Source organism: Vulpes vulpes, chromosome 2 (assembly GCF_048418805.1).
Source record: "Vulpes vulpes isolate BD-2025 chromosome 2, VulVul3, whole genome shotgun sequence".
Classification (NCBI taxonomy): domain Eukaryota; kingdom Metazoa; phylum Chordata; class Mammalia; order Carnivora; family Canidae; genus Vulpes; species Vulpes vulpes.
In genome coordinates this window covers 93,339,824-93,363,348 of record NC_132781.1, presented here as the reverse complement: position 1 = coordinate 93,363,348, position 23,525 = coordinate 93,339,824, and the positions used below count along the sequence as shown (strand labels likewise).

The following is a 23,525-nucleotide window of genomic DNA, read 5'->3' as shown; positions in this document are numbered from 1 at the left end:
TCCTTGCTTTTTGACCATGGTCCTTCCCATGGCTCATACCTTGGATGAAGAGATGGGGATATCCACCTACCTTTTCCCAGCCAGTAAATCTGAACTCTTTCTAATCTGAGGCATGTGATTTTAAAATGTTCATACTTTTTATAAACAAAGAAATTCAATCGATCCCATAAGTCAGAAATAGCTCTCTAAAGGGCATATTGCCATCTCTCTCTCTCTTTTTTAAGGATACAGTAAATTTCTTAGTTTTTGGTGGAATTTTATGTCTTGCTAAAGAACTCTGCCGTTCCCTGTCAGGAGAGCAGGGTGGGAACAGTGGACTGAAACCCAGACTTGGGCTCTGGAAACTTAGGCAGAAATCCTGGCTCTTCTGAACTAGGAATGTCTGTACAACGGAGGAAGCCCCATTCTCCATTGGTGACACAGAGTCACAGTCCAGGCTCTCCACCCCCATCTATGCTGTACTGCAGGCACAAGGCAAAGTGGTATGTAGAGTCTGGGAGGAACTGAACACAACTCAACACCTTCTTTCTCCTTCCTCCTGAACCTGCCAATCAACATACACCATGTTAGTCACTCCTCAAGGCTGGTGGTCATGGGTGTTCAATAGCAACACTGTCTGTAGCCAAAAGCAGACCTAATTTAAGGGCCTGATATTAAGCCCACTTGGCCAGTAGACTTGAAACCACGTTCTCCAATATCATTTTATCAGTAACCCAATCCCCCACTAGACAGGTTCCAAATGTGAGAAGAGAAAACTCAGGGGTGTTTTTCCTTCATCCCTATTTAAAAAGACCTAGCATGGAACCAGGAACCTCACTGAACATGAGTAAATTTTTGCTTAAAATTAATGAAGACATGGCAGGGTGGATCTGGTGGGGAAAAAGCAAAGTAGCCTAAGTGTGGACATTATAAACAAACAGTATGAAGCAATTGATCCAGCTTCAAATACCCAAAGATAGATCATTAGTATCAGTGCAGAAAATCTTAGTATTTCTCCCCATGGGAAGTTTAGGATAAAATGGTCCCCCTTAGATGTGCGAGAACACAACACTGTTGTCAGTCTGTGGGTCTCAGCCAAAACTGAAGGAATCCTCTCTGCAGGCTTCCTGACTCCTTTGTTTACTTAGAGCAAGTGGCAAGATCTGCTAGCTCAGTGTTCAGGTTTTAAATCAAATAGTTTGGAAGAAAAAAAAAAAAGTTTGGAAGATAGTAAGATAAAGGCCTTGATTCAGTTTCTTCCTCTTAAAAAACAAAAACAAAAACAGTTCAAAAACACTGTGATTCAAAAGCAGGAACTAGACAAAGTCCATTTGGCTCCCAGGCCTTGAAATCTATCCCAATGAGGGAGGTGATGTATAAAAAGTAACTCTCGTTAACAGAAATCAAGAAGGGTTTTTTTTCCCCCTCTTCAGGACAAATTTTAGAAGCCATGGGTGTCAGAAGGGCTCTGGTTCCTGAGCCTGTGGTTAGCATCTGTGATGGGTACAGTGCCCTGGAGAATGTTAGACTGGCCGCTAGACTGGGAGGCAAGAAACTGGATTTTCCTAAATCATCCCATGTCCTTGATAAGTCACTGTCCCCATCTGCATCAAAGTTTCCCCAACTGTGACATGAAGGGCTGGGCGGCTTTCTTCCTCTGGTGGTGAGGCTGGGCCTTCTGCCTCCAGCTGCCTCTGTGCCGCCAGCCGAGCGGAACCACAGCGGTATTGGGGAGCAGCTACCTGCGAGAGCGCAGGAGGGGCATCTGTCTCTCAGCATCTCGAATAGCACCTCTTCTCTCCCCGCTCCGTTTGGCTGCCCTATTTGGCAGCCACTTGCAAAACTACTGCTGTGCTTCCATCTGTCGAATCTCAGTGGAACACCAGGGAGAAGGGGTGTGAAATGTGGATGCTCCTTCCATATATATTTTTTTTAAGTTGTTGCTAATGGCTATCTAGGGACAGAAATGTTGGAAGACCTTTTTGGAAGTCCTTTCTGAAATACATTAAAAAAAAAATCTAGAGTTCACTGGATGATCGTTTCATAGAATATAGGCTAGCCACCACCATTTACCATTTTTGTAGCCAGTGACACCATCACTGTTCTGATTTATCCAAAAGAGAAGTCACTGTAGATGAGTTAATCACTTGGAATAGAGCAGCAGGTGCCAGCTGTCTAGCAAACAGCAAGACTTTCCTGTACTGGGGGGCTTTTAAAGTATACACACACACACATCAACTCTGCTGTATAAAAGTTATTTGCAAAATATGAAAACACAATTGTTTCAAAAATAAATTCAAAATGACTGGTTCATTTAATTACCAGTTACATTTGTGAAAATGATCCAAAGAATATCTGGGTCCCAGTAGTTAACATCAATGATCCGTAACCTGGTTAACTTTTACCAACAATCAGAGAATAGGTTGATATTTTCCTTCTCAACCTAATAGGTAGTTATTTAAGTATTATCATCTTTAATTTAGGGGTTCTTGGCCAAAAAGCTGCTAGTCCAGCAGTGTGATAAATGGTGTACTGTAGGCTCCTTTGTTTCCAAAGCCAATGACACTAAAAATACTCTAAGAATACATCAAGGTCCAGAACTCATCCTGGACACCACCTGCTTACCTGCTGATTGAGGAACTTTTTAAGAGAAATATTTGCACAGGGGATAGGCAGCCACAGAGGGATGGGTGGATAGAAAAGAGTTAAGGGAAGAGAGTGAACATTCTAGATCTTATCCTTGTCTACTTCTAAATCCCTTTCCATACTCTTTCAAAAGTCCTAACAGCTCATGAGAAGCAGGACCCTTGAAATTGAAAATCAAGTCGCCGTAGTACATCCGGGTCTCTGGGACATAGTTGTCCTCACCAGGCAGAAGGGTGGGCCGTGATTAGCTCATTGTCTGTTAGCTTCTGCTCTAATTCACAAGTTATTGATGAATAAGATCCGGGGCATGAGAGGGAATTGGAGCTGGGCCAAGGCAGGATTAGAAACGGCAGCCTGGCTCAAAGAAGCCCTAGAGACCAGGGAGCACTGGCCTGGGCCCTCCCAGGCAGCCTGGGCCACGCTCATGAATCTCCTTTCCGGGCCACAGGTACCGATGCTTGTATTCATTGTCATGGGTAAACAAAGGCATTCAGACTGGAGGAGTAACAATATGGTGACTTAAGCCGACGAGTGTATTTGTGAGAAGCTCTGCAATATGATTTCTGACAGTTGTTTGGCATAATTAAAAGATCACTAAACAGCACTAAGAAAAAACTTTTCAAAAATAAATGTGGATTCTGGATGAGATTCTAATGGCATAATAGAGTTTCTGTTTAAATTTATCTTTAAAGGAAGTTCCTGTCAGAAGGAGGGGGTGCTAACACATGGGAACTGACGTCAAATTTTCTCGGACGGGTGTAGGAGTTAAGAAGGTGGAAAGGCATATAAAACTATTTGAATTTCCTCCTGATGGCAATAACCATATTCTAAACTCTATTCAAGTTCTCCTCAACCTCCTTTATGTCTAAAATCACAGAGTACATTTTCTATAAACCAGGGGGATCCTCCGGAAGGAGAAAGGTGAGTGGAGAGTGGAAACAGGGGTGAGGCAGAGAGGTGGGGAACGGGTTGCGGTATTTGGGGTTCCCAGTAGGGCATGGTGGCAGGAAGGGCCCAAGACATGTATTTGCATGGTGGTGCTGAACCGCAGCTCCTGGCAGAGCAGGGCAGCTGGGAGCCACCATGGTTGTCAAAACCACCACAACCACCCCTCACTCCCCATCCAACCCCCAAGCCCACAAACAGGAGCCAGGAGGCCACCCTGAGGGAAAGACACACCTGAGGGCTCTCCTCATGGACACCCGCATCCATGGCAAACATCCTGAGCCAAAGCCTCACCTCTGAGCACGAAGCCCAGCACTGTGTCACACAGCCCCCCACCCCCCGGGAATGGTCCAAAGTTTTAAGAAAGAAGCCTTTTCCTTCCTGAGGGCAGGATTAATAGCAGTGCCAGAGCTGGCATGTGGGTTGCTGGGCACTTGCAGCTCGACTGTTGCTTGTTTTGACTCTCTGTGAACATCCCCCAAAGCCTGAGATGTATAATAATTTGTCCTGCTGAGGCACTAGAACAGTCTGAGAGCAACTGTTTGGAGTGAGCCAAGCCATTGAGCTGGTGATGAGCTTAGCCTACTGCTTATTATCTACATTTCAACTCAGTTTCCCCCATGTTTCTGCTCAGTAACTCTTGGTGTTTTTGTTGTTGTTGTTGTTTTCAAAGATTTATTTTTCATTTTAGGGACAGAGAAAGAGCACGCACTGGAAGGGCAGTGGGAGAATCTCAGGCCGACTGCCCTGAGTGCATAGCCCCAGGCCACGCTCAATCTCATGACTGAGATCATGACCTGAGTTGAAATCAAGAGTCTGATGCTCAATCAACTGTGCTACCCAGGTATCCCCAGAAAATAGACACTTTTGAGAAATTAAAAAATAATGGAAGGGACATACTATAGAAGGAATTCAACATCATCCGTGCTGATATGCCAAGGTCCCGGATGTTAAGTCTACTGTACTTTCCAATTTTGTGATGTGAGAGGCCTGTGCTCTGATAAACATCCTGCGACCAAATTAGAAAAGGAATCTGCCTTGAGCAGAAACTGAGGTGTCACTCATGCAGGGCATGGTTTAAATGTGGACAAAACCTGCAGATGGTCTCCTAATTTCTCCGTGTGGATCCCAATGGCCTGCCTATTCCAGGCTGACCTTCTGGTGCTGCTCACAAGCCCATTGTTGGCCACATCTGGACACCCACGTCAGTTTGGATCATTTGGAACTGGCAACTCCTTGAAATCGTTGGTGCAGACGAGCTGCCTGCGGAGAGGTGTCAGACAGACATAAGGCCCACAGCGGGTCCCGTCAGGACAGCAGAATGGAGAAAGGGACTGGGCAGGGTGCTGAGTCAACCAGGAATATCTGCGAGTAGGATTGCTCAGTGCTTTGCCTCCCTGAATTCCTGCAAATACCTCCTGAACTCCAGGCCCTGGTGTGTGACCCTCTTGAATCATCAGGGCAGCACTCTGATGCTCGAAGTCTGGTGGCAGCAGGAGAGCTGGGAGGGAGTCCCAGGGACGGAGTATGGCTTAGGGACGCAGCAACTACTTGGAGTCAAGGCTCTTTAATAAGCATCTCAGAAGTAAGCTCCAAACTCGTCCATTGTGTAGAATATTGTTTTATTGGCTATTACTTGCCCTAATTAGACCCTCGCCTGAGATCGTAGGTATCTGGTTATAGAGGGAGGGGACTGACCTCATGCTATCTTTCATGGCACTTTGCTGGGCCCACAGGGACTCGGTGAGTGTCAGATGGTCCTGCCATGTGAAAGAGAAGAATGTGATACTGCTCTAAGGGTCACTATAGGATGTCATCAGGAAGTTGCCTTCCTGCTTTGTCCCCACTCCTATTGAAGCCGAGGGGAAAACTCATAAAGTGTGGATGGGGGAGGGGCTGCTGAGAAAAATGGAACATATTGGGACACATCAGACCACCAGGTGCCGTGAGGTTGCTATCACTGCCCTAGAAGCTCTATAGAATATTCGTCTTCTGGTTGAAGGCCTGGTAGAATATTCGTCTTCTGGTTTGCTGCTGCCTGCGCCCTCCCTTCATGCCGTCTTGGGGGAGGTGGCTGGTGGTCTTACAGAAAGAAATTGGTCTTCTTCCCTCTGTAAGCTAACGCGCCATCCTGGCCTTCGTGAAGGCCAGCCACCCACTCCTACCTTCTTGTCTTGCCCACGCACCGCAGATTTAGCCTGCCCGTTCTCTCCTTTTCATTATCTAGTCTCTTGCATGAATTTCTCTCCCCCTGATCTTACTGAAGTGTGGGGTAGTTTCCCATCTTTTCCTCCACCCACACTCTGTCTGAAAATCAGCCTCCAGAGTCCCTCACTCAGGAATGCAAAGGAGAACATCCAGTTCTCAGCAGAGAGATGTTGCATCCAAACTGTCGGAGGAGGATGTTGGACCCAGTGGTTCAGACTTCAGTCCGGCTGAGTTCAGGCTGGTGCATCGTAAAACCGTGGTGGAATGCTGAGGAGCCTCTGATCAGTTCATCCTCTTCCCTAGTATTCCGTGTGGCCTTGGGACAAACTTCATGTCCATTCTTTGTGAACTCTGTGTCCTTCCATGGTCCATGCTCTCATTTTCTCTCTCCTGCCTCAAACTTACAGTTCCCAGCATTGCCTGATGGATGAACACGTGACTCTCATCTCTTAAAGTTATTACCTGATCCTGGATCTATTTCTTCACTTCTAGTTCAGTATTGCTGATAGATATTTACTAGTCAATTATTAAAGCTGATTCTGTCCCTTAGTGAACCATGGTTTATAAAACCATCATCGTGGGGATCCCTGGGTGGCTCAGTGGTTTAGTGCCTGCCTTCAGCCCAGAGTGTGATCCTGGAGTTCCAGGATCGAGTCCCATATCAGGCTCCTTGCATGGAGCCTGCTTCTCTCTCTGCTTCTCCCCGCCCCCCTCACTCTCATGAATAAATAAATAAAAATATTTAAAAAAAATTAAAACCATCATTGTATATTAATTCCTGGGCAAGCCTCCCCAGTGGCCCTGTAATGGGTGCCTGTGTCCTAGGCACTTCGTCTGTGTTGCTCAGCACTAGCCGTAGCCTATAGCCTGCTCCTAGCTTGTCCTGTCTCTAAGCTTGCACCCCCACCCAGCCTACCCTAACTTGGAATTTGGGGTTGAAAGTATACACTTGGTACTCAAATCTTTTGCATGTCCTATCCTCATATGGTAACATTTATCTTGTTTTGCTTTCATTATTTGCTGACCCTTGGCCCTCCCAGGCCAGATCACAGACCCCTCTTGGGCAAGGACTGTATCTCACTCATCCTTGGATCCTAAGTGCCTGACACAAGACAGGTACTCAGAAAATATTTTGAGCCACTTGGGTTAGCAGTTGAGGGCCTCTAAGGCAAAGACCTTATAGAATTCAAAAGGCCCAGCCTTGCCACAGCCAGTACTTTTTCCCAGAAGCATTGGTGATGACAAATGACCAAATTAGCAAAAGATAGGCTGTTCACATTCATCCCAGAGAATTGTTTTGCAGGTTTGTTTGTGTCTATTTGCTTATTTGTTCACTTTTAAATAAAGTAGAACTTCTCTCTGAAACTCATGTCGAGTCAGCTGACTACAATAGTCAGAAAAAAAAAAATGCTGTGTTCCACTTTTTTTTCCTCACTGTCAGTAAAAGCCAAGGTTTAGTGCAGGCAAGTCATACAATCACCTGAGGAGCTACAATGAGGAGAAGCTTCCAGAAAGATTCGAGTACCCTGGACCATAAAGGCTTCCTTTGCCTGTCACTCTGCCTTGGTGTGTGCATTTTCCTAACCCACCTCCCAGGAGACTGGGGAGCATGCACCTGAGAGCAGAGCCGTGGGGGCATACAAGTCACAGCAGCTTAGGGACGAATCCCCATCTCCCTGAACCTGTTTCCTCACCTTTCCGATGAGAATGCTGCCTATCCTACAGAGTTGTCACAGGGATTAGTAATCCTGTAGATGTGTCATTATGATTGTGATGATTATGGAAACCTCTGGGCATGGACCACATTCTCAAGCTGACACATACTGAAAATCAAGGCATCTCTAATGCATTATTCATCACACCTTGACATGACTTTTCTATAACATTCAACCAGAGTATCTTCGATCTCTTTCTTTCTCATTTGCTATTCTGAGCTCAGAACATAGGATAACTAGCTCATCAGTTCAACAAGCTGTTTTTTTTTTTTTCAAGCATCTGCTTGTGCCAAGATCTCAGGTTCCCGAATGTACCTTGTTTCCTGAGGTTGAGGTATAAACTGATGGAGGCTCAGGTGGTGTCATGGAATTTCTCAAATAGATCATTAAGGCTGCATAGCATGTATGCAACGTGTGTCTATTTGGAGACACTGTTGGAAGGTGAAGCGAGCAAGAGCTCCGATTTTTCCAGGGAGCAACTGTAGAATTTTAATGAGCTTTGAGTCCATTTCTCTGCTGGAAATAGCAGATCTCTAAGCATTTCTTCAATAGCATTACAGTAATTATAACAATTCTGAAAGGAATAATTTACGGGGTGTATTTTTGTAAGCTCGGAGAAATAAGAAAGGCCACATCCACTTCTTCATTTGGTAAATGCCTAGAGTCACCATCAGATAGATGTTTAAAAATATTAATGACAATAGTGTAGATGATTTGGTTCACGATCTCCACCAACATCTTGAGACAGTACTGCCTAATTCAACTTTCTGCGATAATAGAAGTGTTTGGATTTGGGCTGTCTTGTATGGTGGCCTCTGGCTACATGTGGTCATCGAGCACTTGAAATGTGGTTAATGAGACTGAGGCCTGAATTCTGAACTTTATTCAGTGTTAACTCATTAAATTTAAATAGCTGCATGGGCATTGGCTACCATACTGTACAGCGCAGCCCTAAGGCATCAACTGAAGCCCACTCCAGCCACCCTGAGGTTTAGAGCATCAGTGCACATAGTGGGGGATACCCAAAATGCACCTGGAGAGCCACGAAGCCCATGTACTCAGGCTGAACTGAAGCCTCCTGATTTGATTCTCTGATTATTCTTTCCACAACAGACCAGGGCATTCAACTAGAGAGAGAGGCAGGCACAATGGCAGCAACTGGAATGAAAAAGGTTGAACACAGACTAGGACTCAAAGAGAAAAACTGCCTAGGATAACTGAGCATAAGGACAAGCAGCTTTTATACCTCAAAAGTACAGTCTTTGATGCATTGCACCATCAAAAGAATGTTAAGAGGTCAGGGACAAGAGCCTCAGAAAGGAGAGAAAATGAGCAAGCCTCATCTAAGACCTTTGTCCATCAAAGGCAGGAAAGATGTAGACACCCTGGCACACAAATGGTGAGTTTTGGTTATCTGAAGAGTCCAGCTACTGGGTGCATCTCATTCCTCCCATAAGGAAGAAATTGTAGTTCCCTGTGATGTCCTCCTGCTCTTGGGATGAAACCCTGGACAATGACCATGACTCCCTGGGCTCCTGGATGTGGCTTTGTTGGCCCCTCCCACCCCACCTCATCCCAGCCTCCTGACTCCTTGTTCTCCAGCACCTTCTATTTCCTGAAGGTGCTATGAGCCTTCCTACATAGGGCTTTGCATGTGATGTTCCCTCTAGAAGGATTCTTTCGCCCAACCTCCTTCTTCTCCCCACTCCAGATCCTGGTTCACATACTACTACTTGGAAAGCCTGCTTACACCTTCACACCTCCACCTCCTCCCCAGCCCAAGAAGACATGGCTCCTTGGTTATCATGCTTCCATCTGATCTCCTTTGCCTGGAACACCTACTTGAGCATATATATTCATCCATATATATTCATCAGGGAGATTATATGACTTATTCACTTGTAAACTCTAAGAAGCAGGGATTGTGTTTCGTCTGATTCATCCACATTTGTTGTATCCCCAGTAGCCAGCTGATGCTTAATAAATGCTAAATGAAAGAATGAATGAATTCTGGTTTGTTGGTTAGCTTTTTGTGTGTGACAGGTGTCCTCCAATTCCTAACACATTTACATCTTTTTTATAAAGTCTCTAGTCTCTGGAATGACTCATCTCTTTACCCGCCATGCCAAAGTTCTTCCGGTCCATAACTTTTTGCCATGCAATCTCCAGCCTAAATATTCCACCCACCACTCTGTTATTTGCTCCACTTACTACCTTCGCCCCCGAAGCTTCCCATTTCCTTTAGACAGTTGGCTCTCGTGCTGGCAAGCTGAACTGCATCTGTGCTGCTTTCCTTAACGGTGCATTTTCTTGATTTTTTTCCCTCCCACTGTTTCCTTCATTTGATTTCACTGATAGCCTCTGAACTCCCTGTTTGCAGTCTTCCTGCCAGGAGAGCTGCGTTGTCTTTTGGGATTTTTAGTTCCTCCTCCACCCGGACTTTTTCTATTATTTCTTCCATAGACTTCCTCTTCAATTTTCAACCTGCCTACTTTTTATTCTTGTCCTTCACAGTATTAAAAACTGAAGAAGATGAAATCTACAGTTATCCCCCATTCTTCTTATTCCTCGCCTTCATAATGTAAAACAACAATATGAAAGAAAGGTCTCAGATAATCATTTCCAGAACCTTCAGGGAAATCCTATCTTCCCATTTTTTTGTCTCATTCCAGTCCCTCCCCCCCACCACACACACACACACACACACACACACACACACACACACATCAGGGGTAAAAACCAACCAACCAACAAACAAAACTTCCAGTAGTCCTAACCACCCCCTCCCAAAACCCAATCAACTTCAGGCCTCATTCTCTTTTTCCAAATTAGCTTCCTTCACTGGTTAAATGATTTTCTCTATCTCATAGAGCTTATTTAGTACCAAATTCTTTTTTTTTTTTTTTAAGATTTTGTTTATTTATTCATGAGAGACACAGAGAGAGGCAGAGGCACAGGCAGAAGGAGAAGCAGGCTCCCTGTGGGGGGATCGAGTCCCAGGACCCAGGGATGACAACTTGAGGCGAAGGCAGACGCTCAACCACTGAGCCACTCAGGCATTCCCCAAATTCTTGATATAAATTTCAATTGTCTTTAGCAAGTATTTATTGAGCATCTACTATGCTCCAGGCACTGTGCTATGGAAACAGTAATGAATAAAATGGAGGAAATCCCTATCTTCGTGGAGAGTACGTTTTACAAAGAGAAGTATAATACACATGAGCATAAAATAATTTTACATAGTGAGAAGACTAACAAATAATGTTAGGTGGTCATTGCTACATACAATGATAAAATGTCTGAATTTGTAGCTCGTAACCCACAGGAGTGTGACAATTAAGCGAGCTTATATGTTCATAATGTATAGAGGAGGATTCATTACTCGGTGGAATCTGTGGCTTTGTTTTTGGTTTTTTTTTTAAGATTTTATTTATTTATTCATGAGAATACACAGAGAGGAGAGAGAGAGAGAGAGAGGCAGAGACACAGGCAGAGGGAGAAGCAGGGTCCATGCAGGGAGCCTGACGTGGGACTCGATCTCAGGTCTCCAGGATCACACCCTGGACGGAAGGCGGTGCTAAACTCCTGAGCCACCCGGGCTGCCCTGTGGCTTTGTTTTTAAGCACAGACCCCTGCCATAAATGTATTTAAAATTATTAGTGTTCTTATTATTGTTATTGGATGAAAGGAAAGATTATCCACTCATTCAATTAAGTGATATTTATGGGGCGTCTGCTGTGGGCAAGGTACTCACATGCTTGTGAAATGGTACAATGGAGAAGAGAAAAACTGCCACATGCTGACTTGAAAAGCAGGACTGAAATAATGAGCCAAGTCCACTGTGGCCCCTGACGGGGAAAAGCCAACTGGGGGGGGGGCAGCCAGCACACTACCCTTCAGACCACTCTTGGTGACTCACCTCCTGCCTAGTGAACTTCTTGTGGCTCTAGATGGCAGAGCCCTGGTTATGCTCTTGCCATAATATTTAGAGGTGTATGGGAAGGGTAGGAAGGCCTGTAACTCAGATTCATAGATCCAGAGTTGGAAGGAACTTCACATGTCATTTGTCTATTTCACAGATAAGAGATATATATATTTTTATAAGCATATATTTTTATTTTTAATATATTTATATATTATATAATATACAAAATATTTATATATTTATTACTACATTATATATTATTTATATTTATTTATGAATATATATATATATTTAAAGATTTTGTTTTGCTTATTCATGAGAGACAGAGAGAGAAAGAGGCAGAGACACAGGCAGAGGGAGAAGCAGGCTCCATGCAGGCAGCCCGATGCTGGACTCGATCCCTGGGTCTCCAGGATCACACCCTGGGCCGAAGGCAGCGCTAAACCACTGAGCTACTGGGACTGCCCATATCTTTATATATTAAAAATATTTTATATATTTTAATTAATATGTAAATCACACACGTATACACATGTCTACATACACAGACTTAAATATTCAGTTCTTTGGATCCCAAACAAGCTGCTTCTCTACTGTTACTGGAATGACCTAGAACTAGAGCATCAACTTTTTTTTTTTGAGCATCAACTTTTTGATTCGATTCAGCCAACGTTTTTTGCTGTTCGGTTATGTGCAAAACAGCTTGCAAAGTATGATAGGAGGCATGAAAATGAGCATGATCTTGTTCCAGATTTCAAGGAGCCTGCTGTATCACACAGGAGATAGCAATTCAAAGTGAGCCCGGTTGGTGCTACAGTCAAGGCGCAAAGTATCACGGAAATGCACCAAAAAAAACCTAACTCCAGCTTGACTGGCTCCCGTCAGAACTAATGCGCAGAGAGAGCTGGGGAGGAAAGGGCACCAGGGATGGGGCGACCAGGAGGGAACTCACAGAGGCCCTGGAGCATAGGACTCGTTCCAGAAAGGGCTGTGACTTTAGGAGTGCTGGGGCTGGAGAGGGTTGCTAGTGGGAAGGGAGAGTGACCCAGCTTCGAGAGAAGCTCCCCCACCCCACCCCACCCACCTCACCCCGTGGCACGCTGTAGGGGTTTGCACTTGATTCCATCCCGGGCTTTGAGTGGAGGAGTAACTTCCTCAGAGCTGTGCTTTCTGACTAAACTCACAGGAGGGGAGAGAGAGGCAGGCTGGAGGGTGGCTGAAAGACGGCAGCTCATTCCGTTACTCACTGTTACCTGTGATAATAATAGTTAACATTGATTGAATGCGCTAAGAGCTTTGCATACATTAGCTTCCTTCACTGTCATAACATTCCTGAAGTCTAGGAGCTTTTATTAGTTTGATTTTACAGATCAGGAAACTGAAGCTTAGGGAAGTTAATGTGCTAGAATAAGAGGCAGATTGGAGAACCAACCAAGTAGGTTCTATTTCTAAATCCACCCTCTGAAGGGTGGTGCTATGTTGCCCTGGATTGCTAACTCCAGTTGGCAATGATTTTGTTGAGGAGTACCCAGGGGAGAGGTGAAAATAATTTTTAGACTCTCTTTTATGGCTGGTATCAAAAAGGATGACAAGAAGACAAAAGCTGAGCTTCGCTATGCTTATCACCAGCCCTGTATTGTGGGTGACATTTAACCCCTAAGGGGCTCCTTCTGCCAACTTTCTGGCCCAATTCTTCACCTTCAGGTTGTATGTGCTGAAATCATAAATACAGTTTTAATAAGAAAAGTAAGAATCAGGAAGGTAAGACTATTATAAAATAATTCATATAATACTTTTTGAAGCCCGTGGGGTAGTTGTTTTATGTTAATCATCTGCCATTATAAATTAACAATGGGATTAATTGATACTACTGCTCTGGATAAATATAAAAGATTAAAGGCTGATTTTTTACAATTTATGTGCAAAAGTCCACAGTGGTGGTTTTACATTTTATCTCCTGAAGTGGCTCAGGCCCAGCATTCACCCAAATATGATGATCCTTCCACTCACTTACATCCTAGTGGCAACATCCAGGAAGGGAACACATCACTCCTTTAGGACAAAGCATCCATGACACTAAGACCCCAGCCGGTATTTCTATTCCAACACAATTCCAGAACATTGAAAACCATTATTACAGATGATGTGTTAGACATCTTCTCTTATTTTAAACAGATGTTTTACAACACGGAAGGGTGCATCCTGTAAAAGCAGTGTATTCTGTACAATTTGGTCACTGTGAAGCCTGCAATAGCACAAAGGGTTAATTTGGATAAACACTTTGGGCCCTGTGGATCTTTGAGCTTGGATGACATGCATGGTGCCCATTCTCCCATTTAATTTCTCAGTTATTATCCTCCTGGCTGGACATGCTAGGGAGGTGGCCCCCAACTCAAATGTAGGGGAGGCCAGAGCTATGTGCAAGGAGCCCTCCATGTTGACCACCCCCTGCCCCCCGCACAGTGGGTTTCTGTGCACTTCTCTTCTGTGGTCTCTTTTCATCTCCATGGCAGCCCTAACTCTTTATTAAGACTTGAGAACAGGGACAGGGTCTTATATCTTTCTCCCAGTGGGACTTTTGACTGGCTTTTTGGTGAGCTTACACAAATATTTGTTAGATGAGTAAGTCTTTAAATTAATGAACAATTGACTGAAATTGGAAAATGGTATCATCCAAGGACATCAGTCCTGACGCCCCATCATTTCAGAATGAAGACAGAACTCTTACTTGCTTTTTAATTACATAAGGGGCAACTTCCTGAAAAGTTTAAAAAATGTTGGGCAGTACTGTCTAATGAAATATGTACCCTATCCTGGTAGGTTCCTCTACTGCCTGGGACATCTTGGTAGGTTATGTTCCAGAAAAATGTCAAGAGCCCTGTTTTGTGCCAAGAATAGCTGCATAGGGAGTGGCTGTCGTGGGGTGTCAGTACAGTGTACTTAGCTTTCAGAAGTTTCTTCTCTATTCGGGCTTGGAGCCGGAACAGGATAAGCATCCAGCCTTATGATTAGTGAACACTGCTTTGCAATGGAGAGATGATAATTTTATCAGCAAGACTCTAGGCAGGGAACAATATTATACACTCCAAGTGGGAGGCTCACAGGACAAGGTGTGCCATCGTCCCCAGAATTCAGTTCCTCAGGTAGGGATGATGGCAGGGGTCATCCCCTCCCTGGAGTTTCCATGGAGTCCATGAGAGATTTCTACCACTAAATGTTCTTCCCCAAGTCAGAGTTTTCCATCCTGGGTAATAAGTGCCTTCTTCATAAATACATGTCAGCCTACATTTTGATGGAAGAAAAACCTCCCATATCCTCAACGTTAAAAAAAAAAAAAAAGGAAATTAGGTTGCACATGCTTTGGGCAAGTTCCCATAAACCTGCTCCCCATCAAACACTTTGGGAGTAGATATTGTTTCACTGAATCCGGGTGCAGCTGAGCGTGGAGTCCTTGGCCCAGCCAGGTCTGCTGAATGCACGAACCAGAGCTGTCGACAGAGGACCTCAGAGCTGCTCTCCCACTGTCCTCCAGGGCCCGAGCATCTTCATTCTTCCCCAGGCTGCTGCCTCTCTCACATGCCCTAGTGCTCAGGGATCTTTAGATACTTCGTTGTTTGCACTGAAATCATGCTCTACCAGGGCTCTGCTGAGTGCAGAGAACACCCATGGGCCCAGCACAGCTTTGCTCCGCGGGACAGGAAGACTTCCTATCTCAGGAGCATCCTTCCAAACTCTCCAAATGAAAGTCTGGACTTGACTCACTAATAACCTTTCACCTGGAAGGTCCTGGGCTGCAGGTTATCAGGTGAGGCTAGTTAGGGTGTTTGAGGAGCCTGGGGGGGAGAGGGAGCAGGGAAAGAAGGTGGACCCCCAGGTCAATTGCCAAATCTCTGTTCCCCACTTTCTTGCTTCTGAACAGGTGGCAAGTATTCTGGAATACCAACCCCTCACTGCTTCCTCTTCTTCCTCACGGCCTCCCTGCCCCACCCTGCTTCCCTTTGTGGGTGCTCCCTCATCTGTGTCCTACTTCCCCCTCCTTTCCCCTCTCCCGCCCTGACCCTCTCCCCATGCCCTGCCCCCTGCCCCCCTTTCCGTTGCTCACCCCCCTTCTACCCATCCTCACCATAGCAACACTAACGTGTTTGCCCTCCCTTTCTGTACCTCTCTCCCCTCTCTCTGAAGCTCCATCCATTCTCCGAGTTTCACTGATACCCGGGATCCTTGGAGCCAGGATCTCCATTCCCTCCTCAAGTCCTCCTCTCCCCTTCCAGCGCCAGGGCTGTGTCTGCCGCCAAGAACACATGGGCACAACCCTGCTCTTCTCAAACTCCGTGTAAAGCAAGCCTCCTCCCTGCTCCCAGAGACTCTCCAACTGCCTTTCACCATTAAGGTGTCACCGATTTCCCAGGCTCCCAAGTTCAAAATTTGAAGTTACCTTGATTGACACATCAGCCAGTCATCTAGTTTGATTTTTCCTGAAATCCCCCCGTCCTATGTATTCCTCCCACGCTGATCTCCTTGCTGCTTGCTGCCTTAGCTCTGGTTCTTGTGACCTCAAACCTAGATTATCTCCAAAACAACTGGGCTGCTCCCACTTCTCTCCCCACCATCCGAGGGCTGGCAAGGGCACTGTCGCCCTGACAACCAGGGCTGGTGGGGGTTGGGGGGTTGGGGGGTGGGGGGGTTGGTGGGGGAGCATGATCAGGACTTACTGGGGACCAGCTGTGGCTCTGCCCTCACCGTGCTGCCCCTCTGCTGACCCACCAGCAGGGAGGAGAGGCCCCAGGCCCGGGGCTGGGAACAATAGCCATAATTTGATCTTCAGTAATTCTGCAAATCCATACCCAGTCCCTGCAATACCCAAGCCTACCCCAGGTACTGAGATACAAGAATGAACAAAGCAGAGCAGTCCCTGCCTCATGGAGATTACTCGGTCCCAGGAGAGGTAGAAAGTAAATAAACATGTAATGTGACAGGTGGTAAACCATAGGACGTATGTATCAAGAATAGAGCCAAGGGGCACCGGGGTGGCTCAGGGATGGAGCCGTTGTCTGGCTCCCTGTTCAGCGAGGGGCCTGCTTCTCCCTCTCCCTCTGTCCCTCCTGCCACTTGTACTCTTTCTCTCTCTCAAATAAATAAATAGAATCTTTAAAAAAAAAGACAAATAAGGGACATAAAAAGTGAATGGGACAAATGGCCCACAAACACATGAAAAAAATGCTCGATGTCATAAGGGAAATGCAAATCAAAACCACAACAACATAGCACTTCACACCCACCAGAGCGGCTACAATCAAATGAAAATAGAAAGGAACCAATATTGGTGAGGATGTGAAGACACTGAAGCCCTCATACACGACGGCGGGAACGTGAGATGGTGCAGCTGCTGTGGAGCACAGTTTGGCAGTTCCTCACAAAGCTTAACGGAGAGTTACCACAGGACCTAGCAATTCCACTCCTACACGTTCACCCCCAAGAATTGAAAACAGGTGTTCAAACGAACTGTGCCCATGAATGTCACAGCTGCACTGTTCGTGGTAGCCAAAAGGTGGGAACCTCTCAAATGTCCATCCGTGATGAGTGGGCGAGCAAAATGTGATGCCTGCACCCAACGAAATACCCTCAGCCATAAGGAATGAAGTGCTGATTAATGCTACATCCAAGATGAACCTTAAACCATGATGCTAAGAGGAAGAAGCCATCTACGAGAGGCCATATACTGTACGATTCTGTCCAGATGGAACGTCCAGAATAAGCAAATCTATAGAGATAGGAAATGGATTGGTGGGTTGGTCCTCAGAGCCTGGGGGTGCTAGGGAAGCGGGGACCAGATATCCGATTTAAAGGGTACATGATGATGGAAACGTTCTCTGGAACTAGATGATGGTCATGGTTGCACCGTGTTGTGAATGTACTAAATACCACTTAATTGTGCATTTTTTAAATGGTTCAAAATTAAATTTTATGTTACGTCTGTTTTACCACAACAGGAAGCAAATGGCAGTGGTCACAGCTGCTCCTCTGATAGGAGAGGCCAGGAAGCCTCTCCTATGAGGGCGGAAGCCTCTCTGCAACCTGAGGCAGGAAGGTATGAGCCCTGCACTCACCAGGAAAGGCAGGGAGAGGCACAGCCTGCAGATGGCTCTGAGCACTGTGGCTGGTGATTCGACCCCTTTCCTTGTCTCACCCCCCAGGCCAACAGCACCATGCTGGTCCAGTGCCCAACACCTCTGGCTCTCAGCATCTAGCACTTCCCTGCAGCCCCCCATTGCCACTGCGCTGACCCTCCTCCCTTGCCTCTTGCCCACAGAACTGCCCCTTCTGGCCATTTGTAGGCTGGACAACTGTTTGGGGCCCAGCACACAGACCCCTTCTCCTGGGGCACATGTTCTGATACCTGCCAGAGCATGAGCACTGAGACTTTGAGCATAGAGTCTACTGCGTATAAGCCACGTGAGGCTGGGTACTCGTCCCTTCTCTGGGCTTCAGTTTTGCCCTGTATGTAACATAGGGGCTATTGAGAGAATAATAAAACGACACAACTGCAAAGTGCTGAGCTTAGTACCTGGTGAGGAGTGAGCTCTCAGGAATGGCAGCCCTGTCATCACCTCAATGTCTCCTATAATCTGAAGTTCGAAATTTAGCACTTCGTTTCGGACTGATTGTATTGGGTCATTATTTTCTGTACGGAGGAGTCAAAATACATGACAGACGTCGTGACAGGACTTATCTTCCCCCAACCCTGGTGACTATTCCAATACAGAGCATGTGGATCGAATAAATGTTTGGTGACCGATGATTGATTGATTGATTGATTTGTCTCTATCACCTAATAGGAATAGAACTTTCTTCAAATTAAGACATAAAGGGAAACATGATGTGGGGAGAGGGGAAGATAGAAAAGGAGGGAGACACACACACACACACACACACACACACACACACAGAGGGACAGTGAGGGAGGGAGAAAATCTGCAAGTGAACAAACACCTTTTACAAATAACCTTTAACAAATAGATGTAAGACAAATCCTCAATGTTCTATCCCTGGAGAAAGGTATGAGTTGAAATGTATTTAAAAATGAGATCGCAGGGGCGCCTGGGTGGCTCAGTGGTTGAGCATCTGCCTCTGCTCAGGTCGTGATCCCAGGGTCTGGGATCGAGTCCAACATCAGGCTCCCTGCATGGAGCCTGCTTCTCCCTCTGTGTCTCTGCCTCTCTCTCTTTGTGTCTCTCATGAATACGTAAATAAAATCATTTTTAAAAAATGAGATAATAAGCTACATTTCCCAACAATTTAGAAGTGGGAGACAGACACAGGTAAGGGTGGCACCCAACTGCTTGAGGAGAAAGCAGCGGGGGAAGGATAATCTGTTTGTTGTATCGGGTAAGATGTGATGCCCAGATCAGACGGGGCTCCTCCACCCCTTGCCCCTGTCACGTGACCTACCTCCAGCCACTGCCCCACGTGAAGGAGACCAACCCAACCACTGTTTCCTATTTTTACCACCTCCACAAACCCAAAGGTGGTTTGCTGCTCCGCCAAGGAGACGCATCTGTTCCCCCAAAGCCCCAGCCCGTTCTCTGCCAACAGAGAATTGCCAGTGCAGTTTTCTTTCCGTACAATTCTGGGGTCAGACTTTATTCCCCTTTCAGAGAAGCAGACACAAGCCCCGTTCAAGAGTCAAAAGCTACCAAGCAGCTGGCTTCCTCCAATGTGTGCAGATGCAATTTTCTTAATCATTTCTTTTCCCCTAACAAACCAATGCAAAAGAAAAAGAAGCTGTTTACCTGCAGATCCCTGATTTCTTCTCGAGACGCTAACACTGGGTATTGAGAAGCAACTCAAAAGCACCTTCTGAGACTTCCTTAAATCCCCAATCTGCTTCTGGGAGCAGCTCTAAGTTTGAGCTGTGAATAGAGGCTGTGTGTTATTTTAACCACAAGGTTTCTAGTCAGTAGGGAGGAGAGATGGAAATGAGGTACATTGGCAAGCAGAAGCGCCATCCACCTCGGGTGAAATGAGCTCGCTGATCTGATGTGAGAGCTTGGGGACAACTGGAGGAACCCTCAAACCCACTTTTCCTAAACCAGAGGTTAAATAGCTGTGGAAATTCCAAATGAGTAAGATAAGACACTTCTGGTCTTTTCTTAAAAAAAGACATGTTGGTATGCCCTGTCTGATACTGTCTGAGGGGAAGCCCTGCGCAGAGCTGGCCGGAGCAGGGGGCGGGCAGGGGGCCAGGGCCTCAGCTAGAGGCAGAGACACCTGGAGACAGCTTTGCTCCACACAAAAAAGGAGTCTTCCAGTGGTTAAAAAGTATAGAATGTCAAAGGAGACTGGCCAAGTCACATCTTTTGTATAAAAACATAACCAGTGTCTGGACACCTGGGTGGCTCAGCAGTTGAGCATTTGCCTTTGTCTCAGGGCGTGATCCTGGGGTCCTGGGTTCAAGTCCTACATTGGGCTCCCCACAGGAAGCCTGCTTCACCTTCAGCCTATGTCTCTGCCTCTCCGTGTGTGTGTCTCTCATGAATAAATAAAATCTTAAAACAAAAACAAAAACACAACCAGTGTGATGGCAATCCATATGAAGTTATAGGGTGAGGGGGTAGCTAGTCTGGAATATGTGATCATGAGAGATTAACATGTGTGAGTGTGTGTGTGAGTGTGAAAGAGCATGAATATGTGTCTGTGTTCTCACTTCCCAAACAACTTAAAAAGCAAAGATCCAGCCTCAGCTCAGACCAGTTGGAGATCTTCCTCCTCAAGCGTCTTGGCAAATACAAATGCCTCCTTGGCCTTGGAAGAGGAGAATGATTTATCGCATGCAGATCAAGAGCAAAAACTAGAGCCGCCGGAATGGCCAACAGACCTTTACAGCCAGCCCTTCGCAGATGCCAGAGGGGTTTAACTCCACTTTTGGAAAAACTCAGCAGTGCTCCCATTAAACAGGGTCATAACTCAGTTTTATATAGAGTCTTTCATCTCAAAGGAGCTCGAGGTGGGTTTACACCAAAATATAAATTATCCTGTGCAAAGTCACCTCGGGAGCAAACCACGGCTCCTGCCTAGCAGCAGCTGGCCCCGACGCAAGCAGTCAGTTTGGAGCCGCAGCGAGACAGCAGGCGGGCGGCCAGGAGGCACTCCGCGGGAGGAATGAGTGGGACCTGCCTTTAACCTGGCCCTTCCCGCCCTAGAGCGAGGACCTCTCTGACCCGCACCCCCCGCCCCCGTGAGCCCCGCCAGCGCCAGCGCCCATCCCCAGCACCTGCATACGCAGCCTCAAAGGACCTGAAAACCGCAAGCCAGGAGTGAATGAGGGCTGCGCTCTCAGATCTGATCCCATGTTGTTGGGGTTGGCAAAGCAGGACTCTTGGGCCACATGCACACACTTTGTAAGTAAAGTTTTATTGGTACACAGCCACACTCACTCAGTGGTGGACTGTCTGCGACTGTTTGGGTACTATAACAGCCCAGGGGAGTGGATGTGGCGGAGATTGTAGGGAGGGTGTTTGGTTTTGGGGTGGATGTAAGGAAAAAGGAGGGGCACCCGGGTGGCAGTCAGTTGAGCGTCTGCCTTTCAGCTCAGGCTATGATCCCAGGATCCTGGGATGGAGCCCTGTGTTCGGCTCCCTGCTCAGGGGGAGTCTGCTTCTCCTTCCCCTTGCTCTTGTGCTCTTGCGCTCGCTCTCTCTTTCTCTTTCTCTCAAATAAATAAATAAAATTGAAAGAAAGACAGAAAGAAAGAAAGAAAGACAGACAGACAGACAGAAAGAAGAAAGAAAGAAAGAAAGAAAGAAAGAGAGAAGAAAGAGGGAAAGAAAGAAAGAAAGAAAGAAAGAAAGAAAGAAAGAAAGAAAAAAGAAGAAAGAAAGAAAGAAAGAAAGAAAGAAAGAAAGAAAGAAAGAAAGAAAGAAAGTCTCTTGCAATAACCTCTAAAGATCAACCTGGGGAAGACAAACCTATTCATATCACCCAGCCCATATTCAGGCCCAGAGTCTCCATTTGAATTATTTATCAGAGAAACTCTTTAACTCAGGCATTGCCTAGGCACACTGCTCCAGCTTCATCCCCAAGGAACTGAATGGCTGTGTCCAACTGTTCTCTTCAATAGAAGCCCTGGAAGCACCGTCAGGCCCTCTCCATGGCATCCCCAAACACACCTTGTCTTTGAGACCGGCTCTGAGTCTCTCCAAACAGTCAGTTGCTCCCTCCTGCAGGCTCTCCTCACATTTTGTTCATTTTTCTCTTGTATTTCTTGTAGTTACAGGCTAGTGGTCTCTATGTTTGCCTTTCGTACCACACTTTGTATTTTCTGCAAGTAAGAATGATATCTTATTTAACTTTTCCCAGACCCTAAGACTATAAAAGACACATCAGTAGACTCCACTCCATTAGTGGTTACTACAAAAATAACGGAGTCGGTCTTACTCCACTGGAACCTAATGGCAAAGGAAATGAATGAAAGATTGTCCGACCCTCCTTGAAAATGAGGTGTTCTTAAAATAGCCCTCCCAGGGATGACCCAGGCTCTGTCTTTCTAACACTTGTCCCCGAGTGGGACCAACTTTTACACACTCTTTGTTAGTTGTTTCTTGAATTTTGAATTTGTAGATGAGCTTCCTTGCAGAAATGTCAATGGTAGTTACAAAAAGAATCTTTGTAACAGCTAGAGCTGTTCCAAGACCTGGAAGGATCTGGCCCTGGGTGAAACAGAGGCAGCATATTCTTCTCTAAGCTTCCTTTCTCATGCTAAGGTTTGGTACAGCCTAGTTTCCCTGGTGTGACCCCATCAGAAGACAGAGCTGCCACATGGCTGAAGGATGCAGATTTGCCTCCAGCAGATCTAGGGCGCAAAGGGAACCAGTGTTCTCACGTGACAGGAGCAATGGCACTGTACCATCTCAGTAGCTGTGTCACCACTCTTGTAATTTGTATCCTCTTTAATGGTCACAAGGGTGGGGAGACCTAATAACATTCTGGAGCAAACAAAATTTGGCCATGTGGTCACAGTGGACGGTCATCACATGTGTGGTCACTCAACGTCTTGTGAGTAGTCATCCTTGGCTGAACTTGGGACTTCCTACACTGAGTCCTCATCTCAGTCTGCACAGGTTGCCATGACAAAATACCATGGACTGGGTAGCTTCAGCCACAGAAATGTATTTTTTCATGCTTCTGGAGGCTAAAATTCTGAGATCAGAGTGCCAGCACAGTCAGGTTCAGCAAGAACTCAACTCCTGGTTTGCAGACTGACCGTCACCTTCTCCCATGGCCTTTCCTCGTTGTGTGTACGGGGACATCCCTCTCTTTCTCTCTTTTTCTCTTCTTATAAGGCCATCAATCCTATCAGATTGGGACCTCACTTCATGGCTTCATTGAACCTTCAGAACCTCTTTTCTTTTTCTTTTTTTTTTTTAAGATTTTATTTATTTATGACACACACACACACACACACACACACACAGAGAGGCAGAGACATAGGCAGAGGGAGAAGCAGGCTCCCTGCGGGGAGCCCAATGTGGGACTTGATCTCCGGTCTCCAGGATCCTGGCCCTGGGCTGAAGGCGGTGCTAAACCGCTGAGCCACCTGGCTGCCCTTAAGAACCTTTTAAAAGCCCAACCTTCAAAAACAGTCAGATCGGGGTTAGAGCTTCAACATAATTTTTTTGCAGGAGGGGAAAGGAACACAATTCACCCCATGGTAGTGATCCTTCCTCAAGCTAGAAGCCAGACTTTCTCTTTCAGCCTCCTTTGAAGCTGGGGTGCAGGTATGTGTCACAGGCTGGGCATTTAGCTGCCTTCAACTTAGTAAAGACCAGGAGGAGGCAGGAAAGGGGGTGAATCCACTCTGCGGGAGGTCAGTGCCAGTTGGCAGGGAGTCATCAGCTCTCAGAGACAGCTCCAAGGAAGACCAGTCATGGTGTCTGGTACAGATTATCTGTTGTGTGAGTCCAGGGGCCTGGCCCTGCCTCTGCAACAACAGCAACTCTTCCCTGCAGCAAAACTCGTACTGTGTTCCCTCTTGGTCCTACAGCTTCCACACCTGACATTGGTCTCCTAGAGATTCTGTGACCTATTAATAGTCTTCAATAAATCAGTTT

General features: G+C 46.2%; 1 protein-coding gene across 1 annotated transcript in view; it reads right to left on the bottom strand.

Annotated features, from left to right (window-relative positions):
- JCAD (junctional cadherin 5 associated) overlaps positions 1–19,454 on the bottom strand; it is a 76,369-nt gene extending 56,915 nt beyond the window's left edge. Inside the window, exon 1 of the mRNA XM_026000873.2 lies at positions 19,209–19,454. The gene's annotated coding sequence lies outside the window, so the exon portion shown is untranslated. The remainder of the gene's footprint in view (positions 1–19,208) is intronic.
- Positions 19,455–23,525: the final 4,071 nt, after the last annotated feature.